Source organism: Capsicum annuum, chromosome 4, assembly GCF_002878395.1.
Source record: "Capsicum annuum cultivar UCD-10X-F1 chromosome 4, UCD10Xv1.1, whole genome shotgun sequence".
In the NCBI taxonomy this organism is placed as follows: Eukaryota; Viridiplantae; Streptophyta; class Magnoliopsida; order Solanales; family Solanaceae; genus Capsicum; species Capsicum annuum.
The window spans coordinates 165,149,189-165,171,017 of NC_061114.1; the positions used below are offsets into that span (position 1 = coordinate 165,149,189).

Sequence of the window (21,829 nt, forward strand, 5' to 3'; positions counted from 1 at the left end):
TAATTATTTGTTTCTAAAAATTATTTACTTTTTTATTTTTTTTAGTTTAAAAATCTACCACAAGTGGTCGGTTTATGTAAAATTATTTTTTTATTTTAATTAAAGAACCGACCACTTGTGGTTGGTTTTTTAAAAATATATAGATATATTTTTTAAAAAAAATTAAAACTGACCATTTTTTAAAAAATAAATTAAAAAATTCTTTTTTTTTTAAATTAAAAACCGACCACAAGTGGTCGGTTTTTAAAAATATTTTTCAATTATATTTTTTAGAAAAATCCGACCACAAGTGGTCGGTTTTGTTGATTTTTTAAAATTTTTCTTTGTAAAATAAATAATAATTAATATAAAAATTATTAAAATAATTATTTTGATTTTTGTAAATATAAAAGCAACCACATGTGGTCGCTTTTAAAAAAAAATAAAAAAATTTTAAAACCGACCAGTAGTGGTCGGTTTTTTCCGACCACAATGTGTGGTCGGTTTTTCAGATTTTTTTAGTAGTGAAATATATATTTATACTTAAAAAATGAATCTCCTGAATAAGGTAAAAACTGGACGTATATTATTTTTACAAAATAGCAACTACCTGACCAACAACCGCTGATGTCATATGGGTCTGAAGGTGACAGAGTGGGAGGATGAACAGTCCAGTTGACAAGATCAGTAGATGTAGCATGACCCCATGCAATGTTGCCCCATTCAGAACTTTTAGGATTGTACTGATAAAATAGATGGTAGATTCCCTTGTAGATCATTGGCCCTGCAGATTTAATTTAGTGAAGTTAGTAGAGAATAGTTTAATCAGAGAATATAATGTCGTAGGAATTTAGTATTAGTTTGAAGTTAGGTTTCTTTAAATAAGAAACATTTTCTTTTTGAGAGATTAACCTAAATCGTTGGTCCACAGAGGCGGATTTAAAATTTTAAACTTGTGGGTTCCTTGGGCAAAATAAAAATTCAAAAAAAAAAGTGAGTGATGGGGTTAGAACCCACAACCAAGAGGGCAACAATGTTTCAACATGCACTTGCTTTGCCACAAAACCAATAACACACTTTATTATGGGTTCCTAACTTATAACTTTTATATATTTACTAGATTTCTCAAAATAAATACAAGATATGTACGAAAGTTAATGGGTTCCTGGGAACCCCCAAAGTACCTTCTACATCCGCCCCTGTTAGTCCACCTAACTTAAATTAAAAATACTTAATGAATGTATAATATACATTGTTCATGTATATTATGTGTATAACTTGGTATATATATATACATACACTAGTCAAGTGTACGTGTTTTGCATGTGTGTCCCACGACAAATAAAATTATTAAAAAATAGTCACTCACGTTAAAAGTTTGTATCTATTTAACTCATATAAACGGAGTAATATGTATCTCAAATACTTGAACATGCAATTGTCTATAAAAAATAAATGATAATTTACTGCTGTAAACTTCAAGTTTATACTAAAATTTGAGAAAACAACAAATTTATCTTTTTAATAATAAATACTACTATAACATTTGTCTATCAAGAATTTATTATTGAAAATCATAGATACTATAACAATTATCTATCAAGAATTTACTAGTTAGAACTTCAGGAATATATATATTAAAACTTTAGAAAACATATCTCGAGACAACCGTTACACAATAAAAATCTAAAATTAAAAGGCTATTCATATATATAGAAGTAGAGGATTCATAAATAAAAAAGGACACTATTTAATATTTTAGGAGTATTTCATATATTCATGTATTTTAATAACTGTTTTTCATAAAAATAATTTTCTTACCTTAAAAAACTAACCTTTCCCGTAGATTTTGAAAAATTCAACGCGTTTGTCTTTATTAGAAAATCAATATTTTCCATAAATGTTGGAAAAGTCACCAAATTTTCCACCTAACAAACTTCTTCTCTATTATTTTGGCAAAATGACCTTCTGGCCCTATACTATGTCGGTTTTGTAAGTTGGACACTTTTACTTACATGTTTGTCATCGGAATCTCTAAACCCACTAAAAAGTTATATTTTAAACCCTTTGACCATTGACTTTGTCTATGTGACATTAAAATGCTGACTAGGACGAGGAGAGTGATTACACTCGCCTGGGGTGCGAGTGGGGGTTAAATTTTTTCCAATTTTATATTAAAATAATTAAAAAATAAAAAAAAGATTAAATTTTTTTCAGTTTTTTAATTTAAAAATATTTTTAAAAATTAAAAAAATAATAAATTTTAAAATAAAAAATAAACCCCCACCCCCTTTCCAGTCTAGCCACTCCCCCACCTCGTCCCAGCCCCTCCACCCCATCCAGCTTTTTTCAACTTTTTAAATTTAAAAATATTTTTAAAAATTTTAAATATAATATTTTTTCAGCTTTTTAAATTTACAAATATTTTTAAAAACTAAAAAATATATTTTTGAAAAAAGATAAAAAAAGGCCCTCCCCCACCCCCAACCCCGTCCATCACCCCACCCCCTCCCCCACCGTCCCCCACCCCATCCATCAGTGACCACCGTCCCCCACCCCATCCACCAGTCACCAACCGTCCCTCACCTCATCCACCAGTCCACCACCATTCCCATCCCCCATCCCCCATCCAGCACCCTCCCCGTCTCCCACCCTTTTTTCATCTTCCACCTTCTCCTCATTCCCCCACCCCGTCTTTCACCCTTCCCCAAGTAACACAACAACCACCACACCAGCATTCCGTCACTCCCCCACCCCACCCCAGCCCACAGCATTACAAAATTCCATCAAGAACCCAGGATTACAAAACCCCACTATAAAATCTCATTACAAAAAATTTTCTCCTCTAAGTTCATTAGCAGCTTTGGTCAATTTTTGTGTTAAATTTCAGTTTTGGGGTAAGATTTGGTCAAGACATCATGAAATTAATTCAAATCAAATACCATGAAATTAATTCAAAAAAAATCAAATTTCAATTGCATTTTAATTTTATCACGGAATCACTTGCTAACAAAAAAATATAAAATTTCACACCAAATAACCAAACACAATCAATATATAAAATGGGTATTATGGATCTTGAATTCATATGAATTTTTTTTTATAAAATCTAACAATTTTAATTGCTTTTTTTGATTTATTGGAAGTAGAATATATTAATTGGGGTTTATAAAGAAAAGAAGAAGGAGAAGAGAGAGAGGAGAAGAAGAAGCTGAAGAAAGAGTGATAGAGAGAGGGAGTATAAGAATCAGGAAAAGAGAAAGAAAAGGGAAAGAGAGAGGGAAAAGAGGAAGGGGGGAGGAGGATTGTTTTTCTTTTAATTTATTTATTTATTTTAATATTTAATATTTTTTATATTTAAAAATGACGTGGAAGCTAACATGGCAGCTGGCGTAGCGATAGTGTGTTACACTCACCGAAAAAGTATTTAAAATATTACCTTTTAGTGGGTTCAGGGGTCCAGATGACAAACATGTAAGTAAAAGTGTCCAATTTACAAAACCGACATAGTACAGAGGTCCAGAAGGTCATTTTGCCCTATTATTTTTTAATATATTTATTATAATTATTAATATTATAAAAATATAGTAATATTATAATTTAAATAAAAAGGTGAAAAGATCACTTTGTCTATTATAGAGGCTTTTAAAGAAAAGGAAAAAGTTTAAATTATTTTTTTAGAGGTCTTCACACTTTTAATATACTATAGGTTATAGATATAGATTATAAATTATAGATAGATATAGATATATATTATAGATATAATGATTTGACCTATGTGGGTATCTAAGAAAGTCTCCTTCTACGATCGCCTCTAGATCCTCTAAGTCGTAGAAGTAGAATCTAACTATTCTCAAAAAGATTCTTGCTAATGGCATTAGAAAGATGAGGGAAAAGAGGCCAAGTTCGCTCGTTCCTATAGCTATGGTAGTAGAGAATGAGAAGCACTACTTATGAAAAGAGAAGTTTTCTCTTCTACTTCCAGGTATTGAACCGGGGTGCTTTGGTATTAGACTGAATGGGTGATCCATAATCACAAGGGGAGAAAGACAGATCTTTTGATCCTCTGGCGACAAAAAAAGTCGACACCATGCTACTTCCTACTTTTTAAAATCAAACCGGAATGACTTCACTGTCAGTCTTAGTGTGGCTTAGACTAGTATAAGGCGTAAGGATGCTAGACTGTTGCTCAATACTAGATAGTCAAAGTTCATCGGTCTACAACAAGCAGTAACTTTTTTTTTGGGAGCGGGGGAGGAGGGTGGGGGGGTGGGGGGACGGACTTAAAGAGGTAGGGAGACAATTTCAGCAAGAGTTGGACCCTTTTCTTACAGTCAAGTGGTATTTGGATGTAGGAAAAATTATATAACACCACAATTTATTTTTACTAAACTACATAATGGTGTGTTTGGTATGACGGAAATTTTTTTCTGTAAAATATTTTCTTATTTTCCCTTGTTTGGTTATAGTTAAATGTTGGGAAAATATTTTTCATAACAGCTCATTTTCCTCCATTTGAGGGAAAATGACTTCTCTCATCGGTCAAGGGAAGTCATTTTCCGAAAAATGACAAATGTAACTTATGCCCCCATCCCCACCCCTTTTCTCCACCTCAACAACACTCATATTCACATTTCTCAAAAAGTTCATCATTACTCGAAAATATTTTTCACTGTTCTTTGTTTAAATTTTTCACTGTTTGAAATAAAAAATAGTGAAATTCAAATTTTTTTCTTTTCTAATATTCGTTGAATGTATTGTTATTTCCATATGCATAGAGAAAGACTTACCTATATTACTTTTGCTAATTGTATATTTCATTTTGTCATTGGTGTAGCTTGTTTTACAAGGTTGAATAAGCTTGTCGTTCCGTTGTATTTCTATTGATTGTAGCATCTTGAGATTGTCCTAACAAAATGTTAAAAATATCTCATATATTTGCTAATTAGTAGTTGATTAAATTTAGTAATTGTAATATTTTAGCATTCGGTATTGATATTGTTTCCTATGCTTAAATTAGTTCTTACAAATTGTTGAGTTGCTATAGGCACTGATATACTAGTTAACAGTTAGTAGTATTTTCTAAAAAATATTTTTCACTCACCAATCAAACACTAGAAAATATTTTCCTACTCACCAATCAAACACCATAAAATATTTTTCGAAAAATATTTTCCACTCGCCAACCAAACATGAGAAAATAAGTAGAAAGCCAACTTATTTTCCAGAAAACTTTTTTCAGGAAAACATTTTCCATGAAAAATATTTTCCATCATACCAAACACACCCAAAACTTTATCTTTTTCATTAATGACCTAAATCCCTTATCTATAATAATAATAATAATAATAATAATAATAATAATAATAATAATAATAATATATTAAAAGTGTGAAAACCCTTAGAAAAATGATTTGAACTTGACTCTTCTTTAGACACAACTGTCTTTTCACTATTTTTTAAAATATATTATTTAATTATTTTTTTATTATATTAACTAGCCCTCCTAAAATTTATGAGACTCCTAAACTATATGGTAGGGAAATTAATTAAATATTTTTCTTTCTTTTAGACTTCCTAAAATATATGGGACTCCTAAAATATGGTAAGAGAATTAATTAATATTTTCTTTTCTACTGTTCAATTAGAAAAATGCGCCTAAAATAGGACTCTATTAAGGAAATACTTATATAAATATTGAGATGTACATTAAATGAAGAATTAATTAATATTTTCTTTTCTATTATTCAATTAGAAAAATGCGCCTAAAATAGGACTTAATAAGGAAATACTTCTATAAATATTGAGATATACGTTAAACTAGAGAACAAACTGATTTACCTATTATAAGAATATGATTGATACTCATCTAACTTGATTCAATTACATGTAGAGATTGGTAGATGCTTGATTTTCTAACCATCTTCTTCACTATGTTGGTTTCCCTATATATATATATTGGAAGAGGGTTAGTTTCAACATGTCTGTTTAAGCATTAAAGGGCGTTTTCATTTTTTCAATATAATTGTTTACGTATCCTCCATCTTCTTCTTGCGTGTCAACAAAAGAACCCTACAGTACTTTCCTCTTCCGTTCTTCTATTCTAAACACAAAAAACCCTCCAGCACTTTCCTCTCCTTTCTTCTACCACTACTGCCTTTGGGTTAATGCACTTGAGCATTTTCCTCTCCAAGTTTCAGCCACTGCCGTCACTCAAAATTCTAATTTTCTGTTCCATCTCCGACAACGGAGAGGTAAGAATCTCTTTTCTCTTCGTCTAGCTGACTGATATCCATAGTAAAATCTCATATTAATTAACATTAAATCATCTAAATAAATCAATTAATTAAGGATTGATTTAGAAAATTTAAATCTATAGGAATTTTCTTAAAATTAAGCATACTTTATGTTGGAGGCGGTAATTGAAAAAGACCCAATTCGTTCACTTATGTTGTTTTTTGGACGTAATTGAAATTTTGTGGAATCTGTTGGCTTCATGGTTTCATATCAATATCTTCATTTATTATGTCCACGAACAGTTTGATGAAACTAATTTTTGCTTTCCTGTGTAAAAATTAATTGCTTCTCTTTCGAAAATAGATATATCATTCATTAGAGAAAGTAACTTTTCATTTTATCCTCATGCATCGTATTGTATTATTATTATATTGTGTTGTATTATTCATAATTTATTATTTTAATGAATACAATTTTTGAATCGATTGTATCTTTATTCGCTGTTACATGATGTCACATATCAATATCTTGGTAAATTCTACACTAAGGCTGTACACAGATTATGAGTCCATCAAATATTGAGCTGCACTTAATTTAGAAATATAGTATTGGGTTGGAATAGAATGGGATAAATGTTGGTTTCTCTATCTTCCTCTTCCCTCCTCTTAGTCTTCTCTAGATTCAACTTATTCAAAGCGCCAGAAGTTAAACAGGCAGGTTCAGTCGGAAAGGTTCAAACTTCAACTTTCTGTTGGTCACAACTGTCTTTCTATGGTGATGATAAAGTATATGATGCATTGTGGTTATTTTTTTGAAAAGGTAATAATTTTGTATCTGAAAATCCCTTTACAAAAAAGTAATAAATCCTAAAAATACAATATCAGTCCTTGCCATCGGAGTAATTTTGTAGGATCAAATTGTCTTGATCAATATGGTAAATGCTGCAAGAAAACTTATCTGTGATCTTAATGGCTATTGGTATGTGGAAGTTATCAAGAAAACTTGTTTGTTATTTGGATATGTGCATATGCATAGAATCGTCCATTTTCTCTTCTCAAATAATGTTCTTATGGTCAGGGAGTACTGACAGAGACTACAGCAGAGTTAGCTTAGCAGCAGCGGTAAGAATTGTTGAGGCAGATGAGTTTATGAGAGATGACAAATATGAAGGATGGTTTCCACACTTGTATGAAAATGTTTAATTCTATTTATTGTGTTTTCTCAGATCCATAATTAAATTCTTTTGGTCTTAAACTTCGCTAATTTTATTGGAATTCTCTTCCAGTTTTGGGGAGAACTTGCGTAAAGGACAAACTATTGGTGTAATATGGGCTGGCCCTATTGGATTGGCTTATGCCAGAATGATGGTAATCATCTGATATTTTACCCTCTACGTGGTTGTTCTTATGAAATTTCACGGGATATGTTGTTGTAGATTTAATGATCCATTACTACTTTAATTTATTTCGCTTGACCCGAGGGTCTTTCGAAAACAATCTCTATCTCTCTCCAAGAGGTAGGGGTAAGGTGTGCTTACACTATATTCTCCCCAAATCTCACTTTAAGAGATTTCACGGGATATGTTATTGTAAATTTAATGATCCATTACTACGTTTATTTGCTTCACTTGAGTGTAGGATCTTTTGGAAACAACCTCTATCTCCATTTAAGAGGTAGGGATAAGGTCTATGTACATACGCTATTCTACGACAAAAATGTTAAACTAATGCTTGGTGCTTTAGTTTTGATGTTTACTTTCTTGTTTTTGGTCAGTTTTCACTTTCATATCTTTTCTGTCTTACCCTTGTATTGGATGAAAGGGTTTATGTTTTGTTTTTTATACTATTGTTTTTGTAATAGTTGGATTCCTAACTTACTTATTGAACTGTTTGCAGGCAAAATTTGGTCTGGAGAAAGAAGTAGAAGCATCTCTTCAATATCTGAGAGGAAAAATATTGATATTTTTTTAGAAACAACTGAAATTAAGGTCACTTGCTTTTAAATATGTTACTGCTAGCTTAATGTGTTCTATGAGCTTATTATCTTTCTTGATTAAACCATCTTCAGCCAAATCACATTATGTAATTGAAATGAAATCTCTTCACACAACAACGTAGAGTCACTCAGGCTGCTGAACCAGAGATGAAAGAGAGAAAATTGGTTTGTTGTTTCTAGTCTGAGGCTTAAAATTAGAACTTTCTATAATATGCGTACAGAAAAAACATCATCATCATCCATGATCAGCCTTGAAATCGTTGAAATAGGTTTTCGCTGTTGTTGTTGTTTTTGCTATTACGGATTAGAGGTTTTGATGATTTAAGCTGTCTAGAGTTCATGTGGGCAAGAAAGCTGGTTCTGTATCTTGACGGGGCGATCTGGAAGGTACTATGAGCTGATTGAGCTGTAATGCAGCTGAGGTCAGCAGCCATGACAGATGCATCATCTCCTTTGCCTTGTTTGTACTGATCTGAGCCTTAAAAGGTCTTATTTGGTTAAGCTGTTGCATTAAAACTTCTGATGAAAATCGAAAAGCTTCTGCAACCACTTATTCTAAAACTTTTAAAGGAGGCCGCAGAAAGGTCTTATAAGTTCTAGTCAAATGCTGAAGGGCTTTTCTAGGATGGCCGAGAGTATGGATCTTTCTCTGGCTGCAAAAATGCCATTCCAGTCGATTGTTCCACGGACAATCACTGAGGGATGGCTTGATGGATCTTTCCTGAAAACCTCAGGTGAAAAATTTGTTTGTCTTTTTTTTGGATAAACAGTTAACTTTTCCATTCAACCAAAAAATGTGCATTACAAACCAGCTGGACTTTTTTGACTCAGTTCCAACTCACAATAGAACTATTTTCTAATCAATTTACTAGTTATCTAAATTTACATTGGATAACCTGTTAAGCTATCTAAATATACTTTCCATTTGCTATGTGTTTGACCTGCTACAAATAACTGAATGACAATGCTTCTGGCTCTTTGTCTCTTTGTCTCTTTGTCTGATATCCTTTTTTTGAGTAGTAAATCTTCTAGCATTTCTTTTTGCCCATATGTGATACACTGCTGCTGCTAAATAGAATCCAAGTATGCTAGCTCTTGGTCTGCTGTTGGACATTAGGTGTATTAGGTTCTGAATGTCATACTGCCAATCCCCTATGCTCTGCTGATATCCTAGCCAATGTAGAATGGAGCTCCAAATAGTTTGAGAGTAATTGCATTTAAAGAACAGATGCTCAAATGTTTCCTCCCCCGCTGTTGTACATAGCACACTCTTTCTTCACTTGAATACCCTATTTACCAACTCTATCCACAGTTGCAAGTCTGTTATGTAAAGCCAACCAGAGAATGAATTGGTGTCTGGGAATCATCCCTTTCACCAAGGCCACTTTGTGCCAATTAACCATCTGGTATTGTGGTCTCATGTAGTGATAAGCCTTCAGATATTGAATCTTTTATGATCAGTTATTTGTTGTAGTTCTTGATGAATGCTTCTTGTACCTGATAGCCACTTTCTTGCATCAAGAACTTTCTTTATTATCCAACTAGCTTGCTTTGGAATGCACATTGTGTCCATCCTGTGTTCTTTAATATAGTAGCTATGGATCCATTTGACCCATGAACGGCTCTCTCTCTTCTCTCTCTTCCTCCCTACCCTCTCTCTCGCTCGCACTGGTCATCGGCCCCCGTCGCCGTCGCGGACCGTCGGCGTCGACCCGGCCCGATCTCTGGGCCCGACCTCTGGCCCCCGGCGCCGACCTCCGGCGCCGCCCAAACGGCTCTCTCTCTAACAGCTCTCTCTCTCTCTCTTTCCCCCTACCCTCTCTCCCTCCCTCTCGCACCGGTCCTCGGTCCCCGGCGCCGTCACTGACCTTCGGCGTCGACCCGACCCGACCGCCGGCCCCGACCTCCGATCCCCGGCGCCGACCACCGACCCGACGGCCGGCCCCCCACTCCCCCACCCTTACCTGTCCTGTCCGTACCCCCCCCATAGCGGGGTACACCAGCCCTCCCCCCACCTCGGCCTTCAGCCAGCCAGCCGCCGCTCCGTCTCCAGCAGTCGCAGCTCCAAGCGTAATCCGGTGACTTCTAACCTTTGTTATTTTCGTTATTTCATATTCCATTTTATTTCATTATTTCATATTCCATTCTTAGTATTATGCTAGTAGTAGCCCCTGTACCTTGACTTGCGTGGAATTTGTGGACATTGTCTGTTGTCTGTTGTTGCTGTTGCTGTGGTCGTTTCTTCCACTGCTTTGGATTGGGTTATTGGCTGGGAACCTGTATTTGGGGCGGTGGGTGTTGAGAACGGTGGTGTTTGCCCCCTAATTGAGTATAGTTTTGTTTGGGGAGTATTCCTTTGAATTTGTGTGAGCCTTGTATTTCCTTGCTGCTGATTTGATACTACCACCGTGTATATCTGTATATTTTCCTATACTTTCGTGTAGTTGTGGCTGTGGGCGGTAATGGGTGGATAAGGTCATGTCCGAGGGGGTTGGGGAGTGGGGCCGTGGTGGGGGCGGGGGAGGAGGAGAGGGCGGGAGTGGGAGGGGGGCCAAGGTTTGGCCGCGGGGGGAGGGGGTAGTGGAGGGCGGGACGGTAGGCTGAGGGTTGGGTCTTGGAATATAGGGACCCTTCAGGGTAAGTCCATAGAGCTTGTGAAGATTCTTAGGAAGAGGAGGATCAACATTGCGTGTGTCCAAGAGACCAAGTGGGTAGGGTCTAAGGCTAGGGATGTGGATGGTTACAAGTTGTGGTACTCTGGGAGCGACAGGCGTAGGAATGGAGTTGGCATCTTAGTAGATGAAGAGCTTAGAGGTCAGGTAGTGGAGGTGAAGAGGATCAACGATAGGTTGATGACTATTAAGTTGGTCGTTCGGGGGTTTACCCTGAACGTGTGTAGTGCTTATGCGCCGCAAGTGGGATCGGAGGGGGAGGAGAAGATGCGGTTTTGGGAGGCTTTGGAGGAGGTGGTGAGAGGCGTGCCTAGTTCGGAGAAGATTGTTGTAGCAGGGGATTTCAACGGGCACATCGGGGCGCTACCGGGAGGCTTTGGTGACGTGCATGGTGGTTTTGGTTTTGGGGAGAGAAATGACGAGGGGGCGACCCTACTGGAGTTTGCGAGGGCCTTTGGGCTGGTGGGGGTGAACTCGGGCTTCCCGAAGAAGGACGAGCACCTGATCACCTTTCGAAGCGCGGTAGCCAGGACTCAGATTGACTTTTTGTTGCTTAGGAAAGGGGATAGGGCGTTGTGTAAGGACTATAAAGTCATCCCGAGTAAGAATCTTTCGACCCAGCATAGGCTCTTGGTTATGGATTTGGGTATAAAGAAGAATAGAAAGAGGAGGACTAAGGAGTGTAGACCGAGAATTAAGTGGGGCGGCCTGACGCCAGTGAATGCGTGGGAGATAGGGGAGAGGTTGGCGGGAATGGGGGTGTGGGAGTGTAGGGGGGACGTGGATAGTATGTGGGACAGGGCGGCAAGGTGCATCAGGGAGAATGTAAGTGAGGTGTTGGGTGTTTCTAGGGGCCGGGCCGGGCACCGTCGGGGGAATTGGTGGTGGAATGAAGAGGTGGAGAAGAAAGTGGGGACCAAGAAAGGGGCGTATGCTAAGTTGGTGGAAAGTAAGGACGTAGAGGAGAAGCGGGTAAACAGGAAAGAGTACAAGCTAGCGAGGAAGGAGGCGAAGTCAGCAGTCACGGCAGCTAAGACGACCGCTTTTGAGAGCTTGTATGCAGGGTTGCAGGAGAAAGGAGGGGAGAAAAAGTTGTTTAGACTCGCTAAGGCTAGGGAGAGGAAGGGTCGTGACCTCGATCAGGTGAGGTGCATTAAGGGGGAGGATGGTAGAGTGTTGGTGGAGGACGGCCACATTAAGAAGAGATGGCAGTCGTATTTTCATAGGCTCTTGAATGACGAAGGGGATAGAGCTATTGTGTTAGGGGAACTGGAGCACTCAGAGGAGTGTCGGGATTTTAGCTATTGTAGACGTTTTAAGGTAGAAGAGGTTAGACAGGCTGTCCGCAGGATGCGAAGGGGTAGGGCGACGGGGCCGGATGAGATACCGGTGGAGTTTTGGAAGTTCGTTGGAGAGGCTGGTGTAAGGTGGTTGACTGGATTGTTTAATGAAATCTTCAGGACGGCAAAGATGCCCGAGGCGTGGAGGTGGAGTACCATGGTCCCTCTCTATAAGAATAAGGGGGACATTCAGAGTTGCAATAACTATAGGGGGATTAAGTTATTGAGTCACTCTATGAAGATCTGGGAGAGAGTGGTCGAGGCGAGGCTGAGACGGATAGTGTCTATTTCAGAAAACCAGTTCGGATTTATGCCCGGCCGCTTGACGACGGAGGCAATCCACCTGGTGCGGAGGTTGGTGGAGCAGTATAGGGAGCGGAAGAAGGATCTGCACATGGTGTTTATCGATCTGGAGAAGGCATACGACAAAGTTCCCAGGGAGGTGCTTTGGAGATGCTTGGAGGTGAGTGAAGTACCGCTGGTATATACCAGAGTAATTAAGGATATGTATGATGGAGCGAAAACCCAGGTGAGGACGGCGGGAGGAGACTCAGAGCATTTCACTGTCCTGACAGGATTGCATCAGGGATCTACTCTTAGTCCCTTTTTGTTTGCGTTGGTGATGGATGTGTTGACGCGGCGCATTCAAGGGGAGGTGCCGTGGTGTATGCTTTTTGCAGACGATGTAGTTCTGATAGATGAGACTCGAGGGGGTGTGAATGACAAATTAGAGGTGTGAAGGCAAACTCTTGAGTCTAAAGGGTTCAGGGTGAGCAGAAGCAAGACAGAGTATGTGGAATGCAAGTTTAATGACGTGAGACGGGAGAATGAGGTAGTAGTGAAGCTGGAAACACAGGAGGTATGTAAGAGGGATAAGTTCAAGTATCTTGGGTCCGTGATCCAGAGTAACGGTGAGATTGACGAGGATGTCTCGCACCGCATTGGGGCGGGATGGATGAAGTGGAAACTCGCGTCGGGGGTGCTGTGTGATAAGAAGGTGCCGCCCAAGCTTAAAGGCAAATTCTACAGGGTGGTAGTCCGTCCGGCCTTGTTGTATGGAGCGGAGTGTTGGCCAGTTAAGAACTCCCACATCCAAAAAATGAAGGTGGCAGAAATGCGGATGTTGCGCTGGATGTGTAGACTGACTAGAGGGAATAGAGTTCGGAATGAGACTATCCGGGAGAAGGCTGGTGTGACTTCAGTGGAGTGCAAGATGCAGGAAGCACGATTGAGATGGTTCGGACACGTGAAGAGGAGGGGCATGGATGCCCCGGTCCGTAGGTGTGAGAGGCTAGCGTTGGATGGTTTTAGGCGGGGTAGGGGTAGGCCGAAGAAGTACTGGGGCGAGGTGATTAGGCGGGACATGGAACAGTGATAGCTCACCGAGGACATGACCCTAGATAGGAAGGTCTGGAGGGCGCGAATTTCGGCAGAGGATTAGGGCCAGTTTGGGTCGCTAGTGTAGGGAATTACTTGGTGGGGGTTTTATTCCTGTTATGATTCCGTCTTCCGTGTTCCATGTTTTATTACGAATCTGTGTGCTTTCCTCTGCTTTCCTCTGTTTTATATTACTTATGGGTGCCGTATTTATGTTATGTAATCTGCTTCTGTGCTTTACTATGTGTTTGTGTGGTATCTCGTGTCTTGAGCCGGGGGTCTATCGGAAACAACCTTTCTACTTCATCAGAGGTAGAGGTATGGACTGCGTACATCTTACCCCCCCAGACCCCACTAGGTGGGAATACACTGGGTTTGTTGTTGTTGTTGTTGTTGGATCCATCTGACCCATAGTTTGTCTTGTTTCTGCTCCACTGCCCATAGGAGCTTGCAAATTGCAGCTCTATTCCAATATGTCACATCTATAACATTCATCCCTCCTACAATTTTAGGTTGACAAATAGTTGCCCAAGCAACTAAAGCTTTCCTTGAGCAATTATTACTTCCAGTCCAAAGGAATGTTCTGTACACAGTTGTGACCATATTTGTGATCTTCTTGGGTAGCAGGAAATTTTGTGCCCAATATATCTGTATCTCGAATAATACACTTCATCAGTTGTAATCTACCACTGTAAGCTAACAGCTTTGAAGACCAACACTTGATTCTATCAATCATCCTCTCCACCAAAGACATACACTAAGATACAGTAAGTTTTCTAGTAGACAATGGGACCCCTAAATACCTGAAAGGAAGGTCACCTGGAGCTAACTGCAACTCCCTCAATATCGTCTATTTAAATTTTGAAGTGACTCCTGCAATAAATAAAGAGCTTTTTTTCTATATTTGTTTGCAAGCCAGATACAGCTGAGAAGTGATGAAAGGCCTCAAACATCAGTTTTATGAATATTTCATCTGCTCTACAGCTCATGAGGAGATCATCAGCAAAACATATGTGGATAATACCCAGCTTATTACATCTAGGATGGTAATTAAACTGGGGATTATGCCTTAGCTGCTGCAAGGTTCTATGCAAGTATTCCATTACTAAGATAAAAAACAAAGGGGACATAGGGTCCCCTTGTCTTAGCCCTTTCTTTGCTGGGAATACTGTGGTCAGTCCTCCATTAATCAACAGAGTATATTGAACTGTTGTCACATATTCCATTATCAAGATAACCAGCTGAGTTGGCAATCCAAACTCCAGTAATACTATCCTTAAGAAAGGCCACTTTACTGAGTCATATGCCTTCCTTATATCCACCTTAATTGTGCACCTAGGTGACACCCATTTCTGTGAGTATCCTTTGACTAGTTCATGTGCAATTATCACATTATCAATGATATTCCTAATACTAATTAAAGCTGATTCTGAAGGGCTCACAATATAATCCACCACAGCTTTTAACTTATTTGTAATAAGTTTTGAGATCTTCTTGTATAATGTTGTGCAACAGGCAATTGGTCTGTATTCTTTGACATAAGTAGCATTCTGAACTTTTGGCACCAGTTTCACAGTGGTTATATTAACTCCCTTTAACAATTTACCATTCTTAAAGAATTGTAGAATTCCTTCTGTAACCTCAGTACCTATTATTTCCCAGTGTGTTTTGAAGAATTCAGCATTGAATCCATCAATTCCAGGGCTCTTATCAACTGGTAGATCCTTTACAACTTCCATTACATCTGTTGTTGCTGTTACAGGTATAAGGAGTTCTTGTTGTTGTGCAATAGTTAAGCAGGCCCCATCTCTAGCTATTGTGATGTCCAACCCTTGTAATGTATCTGCTGCCTGTCTAAGCAATGATTTAAAAAAATCACAAATTCCTGTTGGATGAGCTGTGGGTCTGTCAGCTTCACTCCCTGGTCAGTGGTGATTGAGGATATTCTGTTCCTAGCTTGTCTTGTCTTCAGGTAGGCAAAGTATTATTTTGAGTTCCTGTCCCCTTGCTTGATCTAGAATGCTCTTGATTTCTGCTTTAGGATCCTCTCGTTGATTGTCTCCCAGTACTCTATGTTGTGTGGTACTTGTCTCTCTTCACCAATGAGTTCCTGGTTGAATAAGTCACTCTTTAACCCTTTCTGCACTTGGTTCAGTCTGGCACTTGGTTCAGTCTGGTCTTGTACTCATCTACTCTTTTGTCCACAACACTCATTTCCTTCTGCAATCCTTTGGTTTGTCTAGCTATATAATATAATTTCCTCCATACATTATACATCTTGTAGCCTGGTACTTTTTGTTGCCATATTGCTCTGGTCAGGGCTTTAAAATCTTCCTGCTGTATCACTACATTCAACAACCTGAAAGGTCTTCTCACCTGCATCGCTGAGAGGTCAGTACTGAGGATTATAGGTGTGTGATCCGAGAACCCAAAGTCTTTATACTCTGCCTTTACACGGTTATAATGTATGAACCATAAGTGGTTGCCTCATGCCCAGTCAATACGACTATAAATTCTTGCCTGGTGATCTCTCTTATTACACCAAGTGTATCTATGGCCCTTACTAGGCAAAGGTCCAATCCCAACATCATCTATACATTGCTGAAAGTCTACCAGTTCCTGTGGAGTAACCGGTTTACCATTAATCCTATCATCATAAGATAAAATAGCATTGAAGTCACCCAACACTACCCAGGGTTTTGGCAATTTGCTCCTGTGTGTCTCAGGTGATCCCATAGAGTTCTTCTTGCTGCAAGTGTGTTGAACCCATACACAAATGTCGTCCAGCATGTGAAAGTGGAGTCCTTATCTTGAACTGCACAATGTACCAGTTGTGCTGAAGTTTCCAAGATTGTAACATCCACACTCCCCTGTTTACAATATACCCATATTCTTCCATTTTCTATAGTAGGATAGTTAGCATATACCTTCCATTCCTGGCCAAATGAATTTTGAACTTTTTTTTGCATTTGTAGCTTGTATTTTTGTCTCTAAACAGCCAATGATATCTACCTTATTTATTTGTAAGAAGGATCTTAGTTTCTTCTGTTTAAAGGGCTTATTAAGCCCCCTTACGTTCCATAAGCTAAATATCATGTACCTCCTGTCAGGTCAGGTGCTTTAGCCCTGTCAGTAGGTACAGATGGTTGGCCTTTCTCCTTTCTTTGAGATGTCAGGTGTTGCATTACACTACCTATGCTCTTAGGACTTTTCTGATACGCTTGTTGTAAAGTAGGAAAGGACCCAGCACGATCCACCATAATTTCTTTCCCATTTGGCTGTTGTCCCTTTTTACCTTTATTTTCGTTTACTTAGGTCCTTCTGACCCTGGTCTTTATTCATGGATTTTGGGAGCCATGTTGGGTTAATTTTCCTCCTTCGAGCTTTGGGTCGAGTCACAACCTTTGGTAGTTCTTCCTCCTTGGTTACTTCTCTGCACTTGCCTGTTGTGTGACACATATGCATACAATCCTGGCATAATTCTGGTGCCCACTCAAATTCTATAGCCTGTGTATGAATCGTACTATCATGCTTTTCAATATATATCTCCTCAGGAAGCTCTTGAGTGATATCTACTTCGATAAGCATCTGGGCATATGAAATTCTTTCAACCTCCTTAGTTAATCTATCAGCACATATAGGTTTCCTAATATAACTTGCTATTCTACTGAGGTTGTCCTCTGCCCAGTAGTATATAGAAAGCCCAGGGAGAACAACCCAAAGCGGCATGAAGCATAGCATCTCATCTTTGAATCGAAAGTCCTTTGCCCAATTCCATAACACCATAGGACGATTATTATACGTATACGACCCATTTTGTAGGATTTCATTCTTGTCAGCCTGATTTTCAAAGAAGAACACGAAATAGCCTTCATCATGGGAGTATACTCGCGGTGTAGTGACAGAATTCCATATGCTGTAGACAAACTTCAGCATATCCTTGAAGCTTGGTGTTCCTCCAACTACTCGCGGTGTAGTGACAGAATTCCATATGCTGTAGACAAACTTCAGCATATCCTTGAAGCTTGGTGTTCCTCCAACTACACAGCCTATTATTGCATTTTCCCATTTACCACACTCCTCCTCAACCTCCGTGTGGTTTATTTTCACTATTTTTCGTCCATCCTTAACCATCAGAGGGATGTAAGTAAGCTTCATACCTTCCTGCACTTGGAGATTACTAGCTGGAGTCGATTTGGTCTGCTTTAAATCCTCCTCCATAGGTGGTGTAGCTTGCAACACAGCTGAGAATTGAAGTTTCCGAGCTGCATTTGAGCATTCCGCCTCATTCTCCTCCTGTAACACTTCCCCTTCCAGTATCGAGTTTGCTTTGGTCACATCTTCTCCATTATACCTACTTTGCTTCATCGGAGCAAGTGTGTGGAATACCGGAGTCTGGGGTAATCATTTTTCCTTGGGGTTCCTGTGGTGCTTGCACTGGTAGTCGAGTAGCTGTTTGTCGTCTTGCCATCACCGCTTGGTGCACGTTAGCAAATCGTTACTTAATGTGTGCCGAGAGCTTTTGCCCTTAACGTGCAAATTGTTTATCTTGCTATTTTGGTGTTATTATTCTTTAAATCTTTCTTTGACTACACTCCTTTTGAACCGAAGGTTTATAGAAAACCACCTTTCTATCCTACAAAGATAGCGTAAGCGTTATATTCTATCCTCCCCAGACCTCATTGTGGGATTATATTAGACATCATCATGATGTGCAAAAGAAAAAGAGTTAAAACATGTAAGATAGCGCACCACATGAAAAAAGAATGAAAATATTAGGGTACTTTTTTTGTAGCGATTGAATGCTCATTGCTACAATTGATTATCATTTATTATTATGCAGTTGTTACTTTGGAAGCCAAGGTCGTGTGAGCATCTTGCAGTATGTGGAAAATCAATTAAATCTTTTATGAGATTTGGTGACAACCTCTTGGTCTCAGTTGCCACCTGAATTATGAAATCTTTACTTTTTTTTTGATCTATATGAACTTAAAGAGCATTATAGTTAAAAATTTATTTTAATTTCAATCTGCCACAGTTACTTTTTGTCAGTGCCGACTCACAAAACAAGAAGCCAAAGCACAACACTATGTAAATAGCACAAAATGTTTAGTAAATATTTAGTACTTCATGATAGTAAATATCTGATGTAAACAATGCAAATGCAACTAATATACTCTTTCCAACCATATGTATAATAGCTATATCTATCTTATATATGTATATGCAAACTCGCAAAATCTTTCAATGTTGGGCCCATGCTCCATAGGCCGTCGCCACCTAGTATATATATGTATATATTCTTTGTTTTCATTCAAAATCTTCTTTAGGGTCGAAATTTTCGCTCACACAAGAATTAGTTGGATCAAAATTAAAATTTTGTGATCACTATTATTTTTTTCTTTTATAGTTTACAGGTCGTAGATAAATGTCAGTTGACTGAAGAATTTCTTGTGTAAAGGTTAGGTTTAATTGTATTGTTTTGATATTTTTATTATTTTATTATTTTATTTTAATTTACAAATACTAGATGAATGTGGGTCGGCTTTGAATTTTTTTTTTTAGGTAAATACTAGGTTTAATTGTATTATCGGAATATCTCTATTCAGGGGCAGAGCTACATGTAAGTTAGGGGTTTCATCTGTCGGCGAAAATTTATACTATATATACATGGTTAAAACTATATTTATGTATATATAGTACAAGGCTAATAATTAATTTTAAAGTCTAGGCAACTTCAATAAGCTAAAAACATCTTGTTAATCCCAGTTCTTTATCTTATCTTACCTTTGCATTATTTAATAAATACAACATCATTCGAGGATAGAACAAGCAAAATAACTTTAAACAATTTGCTAGTCGTACTACTTAATACGATATTACTAACTAAAAGCTGGTAGATCGTGTAATAGAACTATTATAAATTCTCTAAACATAAAGTAGTCCACGATTAGAAAGGAGACGAGGGAGTTGATTGGATAGACAAGTCACCAAGGGAGCTTAAAATGGAGGGAAGCTATAAAAAAAAAACAGTTAGAAAGGATAACTTACCATTAGGATCTGTTAATCGACAGGTCATGTATTCCAAATTCACCAGCATTTCAAATCAATTGTATCATTCATCGGTAGAACATAAATCAATAAAAATATGAAAAGAAGAGTTTACTGGATTAGATTACACAAAATTAATTATTCTATGAAACAGAATGAGAATGTTAAGAATGTACCATTTATCCAATTCTTGGGAGGTTGGAAATGATAACCAGTTCTGTAAGGTTGAGCGATGATGAGAAAGAAGATTTTGATTTACAATACTGTGTTATCATATATTGGCTTGGTGAAACTTGAAAGCAATAAACTCTACTTCCTTTTTCTTATTGCAAATATTGCTTGCAAGGTATATATCATTATCAGGTCAAAATTTTATATCGATAAGTCAAAATAATATATTCCAGTTAATCCAAAATGATACGTTCTAACTAATTCCGTACTAACATATTCCAATTTCCAACCAAACCAAGACGGCAGGCAAGAGAAGACTTCCACATATCTTGTACACCTCAAAATATCATATTCACAAATCAAAATAATGTATTCCACTTATTCGATTAAAATTCAATGGGGTAAAAATCAATTACCTACCTAATGTTTCATTAGAAATCAATCAATCCCATACCTTACATCTCATAGTGAATAAAAATGTAAATTTCATGATGCAGGATTTCGGTCCTTCATTTATTTCAATATGAACAGAAAATTGCTAGGTCTATAATTAAGATTAGCTTGCTGGAGACTATGAAACAGACTTTCGATTGTTCATTTACACAGTATCATTCACTACAAAATTTTTTATATTAAATAGTTTTCGCATCAATATATTTAGCTAAGATGCTGGACCTTAATTTACTTGCACCTGTAGATTGATTAGGCATGCAACCATATCTCAGAAAGAAAATGGATACTTCAATACAAAAATTACTAGAATCTATTTGGGTTTGTGGTGCAGATGTCCCTGCCTCGGTGTCCTCCGTATTTCTTACCAGCTGAAGTGAGACCACATAATTCTCTATGCTTATGCACTGGGCTGCAAATCCAGTTGATCCTTGGATCGTTGTGAATGGCAGCATGGGCTTGGTCAACCAATATTACCTCATAGTACTTGTAGGTTGAATCCTGCATTAGAGAGGGTAAAGGTTATAATTAATGCTATTATATCCATTATTAACGCATGTATTACATAAAGAACCTAAGTGGACACGAAAAAATATACTAAAAAGTAACTCTTTCCACAAAATAGAACCATTTACAGAGTGTTGTTTGCATATTTAGAAAATAAACTCAACCACCTTGCAAATCATATTACGAATTAAGTCCTCAAGCTTACAAATTTGTAGTGAGAGACTATCCCTAGTTATACTGCAATACAGTTCTTTGTCTCAAAAATCTCACTCCGTGGTTACTGATGACGACATAATTAGTAACAATATTTCCCCCCTAAAACTCTTAGGCGGTTAACCTAAAGGATACTATTCAGCCTAATTGCTTGGCCCCTGCTTCTTCAGGGGAATAGACTTCCTTACCCCTGCAAAACAATATAGTAACCGACCTTTCCCCTCACAAATCCAACATGTTGGCTCCTAGTCGAAGTATAGCGGATAATATCTTGTCTAATCAGTCTAGCGCTCCTTCATCTCTCAATAAAATTATTGCATGTCACCCATCAGGACACGTGGAATCCTCCATTGCCACTCATTGAATTAACCAAAACTCTACTTTTCGTGGATCACTTCCAAATAACACTTCTAAGAATAATAAAAAAATCTATCCTTCTGATTTATCGGATATAGAAGATCTGGGACCATATAATTGATAATGTTTTAGTGAATGGCTCAATAAATTGAGAGAGTGAATAACCTCTATTTATATTGAGAAATATACATGTATAGATAAGTACATTTCCTAATAGATAAATGTTTGCTATCCATGGGATAAGTACAACATGAGTCCTAATACGCCCCCTCAATCTGGACTGACAAAGATGACATTCAGATTGTCACGGAGAAGACAAAATTGAGATGAAGGTAATCCTTTGGTAAAAATATCTGCAAGTTGTGAGCGAGTGGGCACATATTGAACAACAAGATCATCCTGAGCAACTTTGTCACGAACATAATAAAAATCAACATCAATGTGCTTTGAACGATCATGGAAAACTGGATTCCGAGACAT

General features: G+C 37.8%; 1 pseudogene; it reads right to left on the minus strand.

Annotated features, from left to right (window-relative positions):
* Positions 1-21,829, minus strand: part of LOC107868840 — a 35,543-nt pseudogene extending 13,714 nt beyond the window's left edge.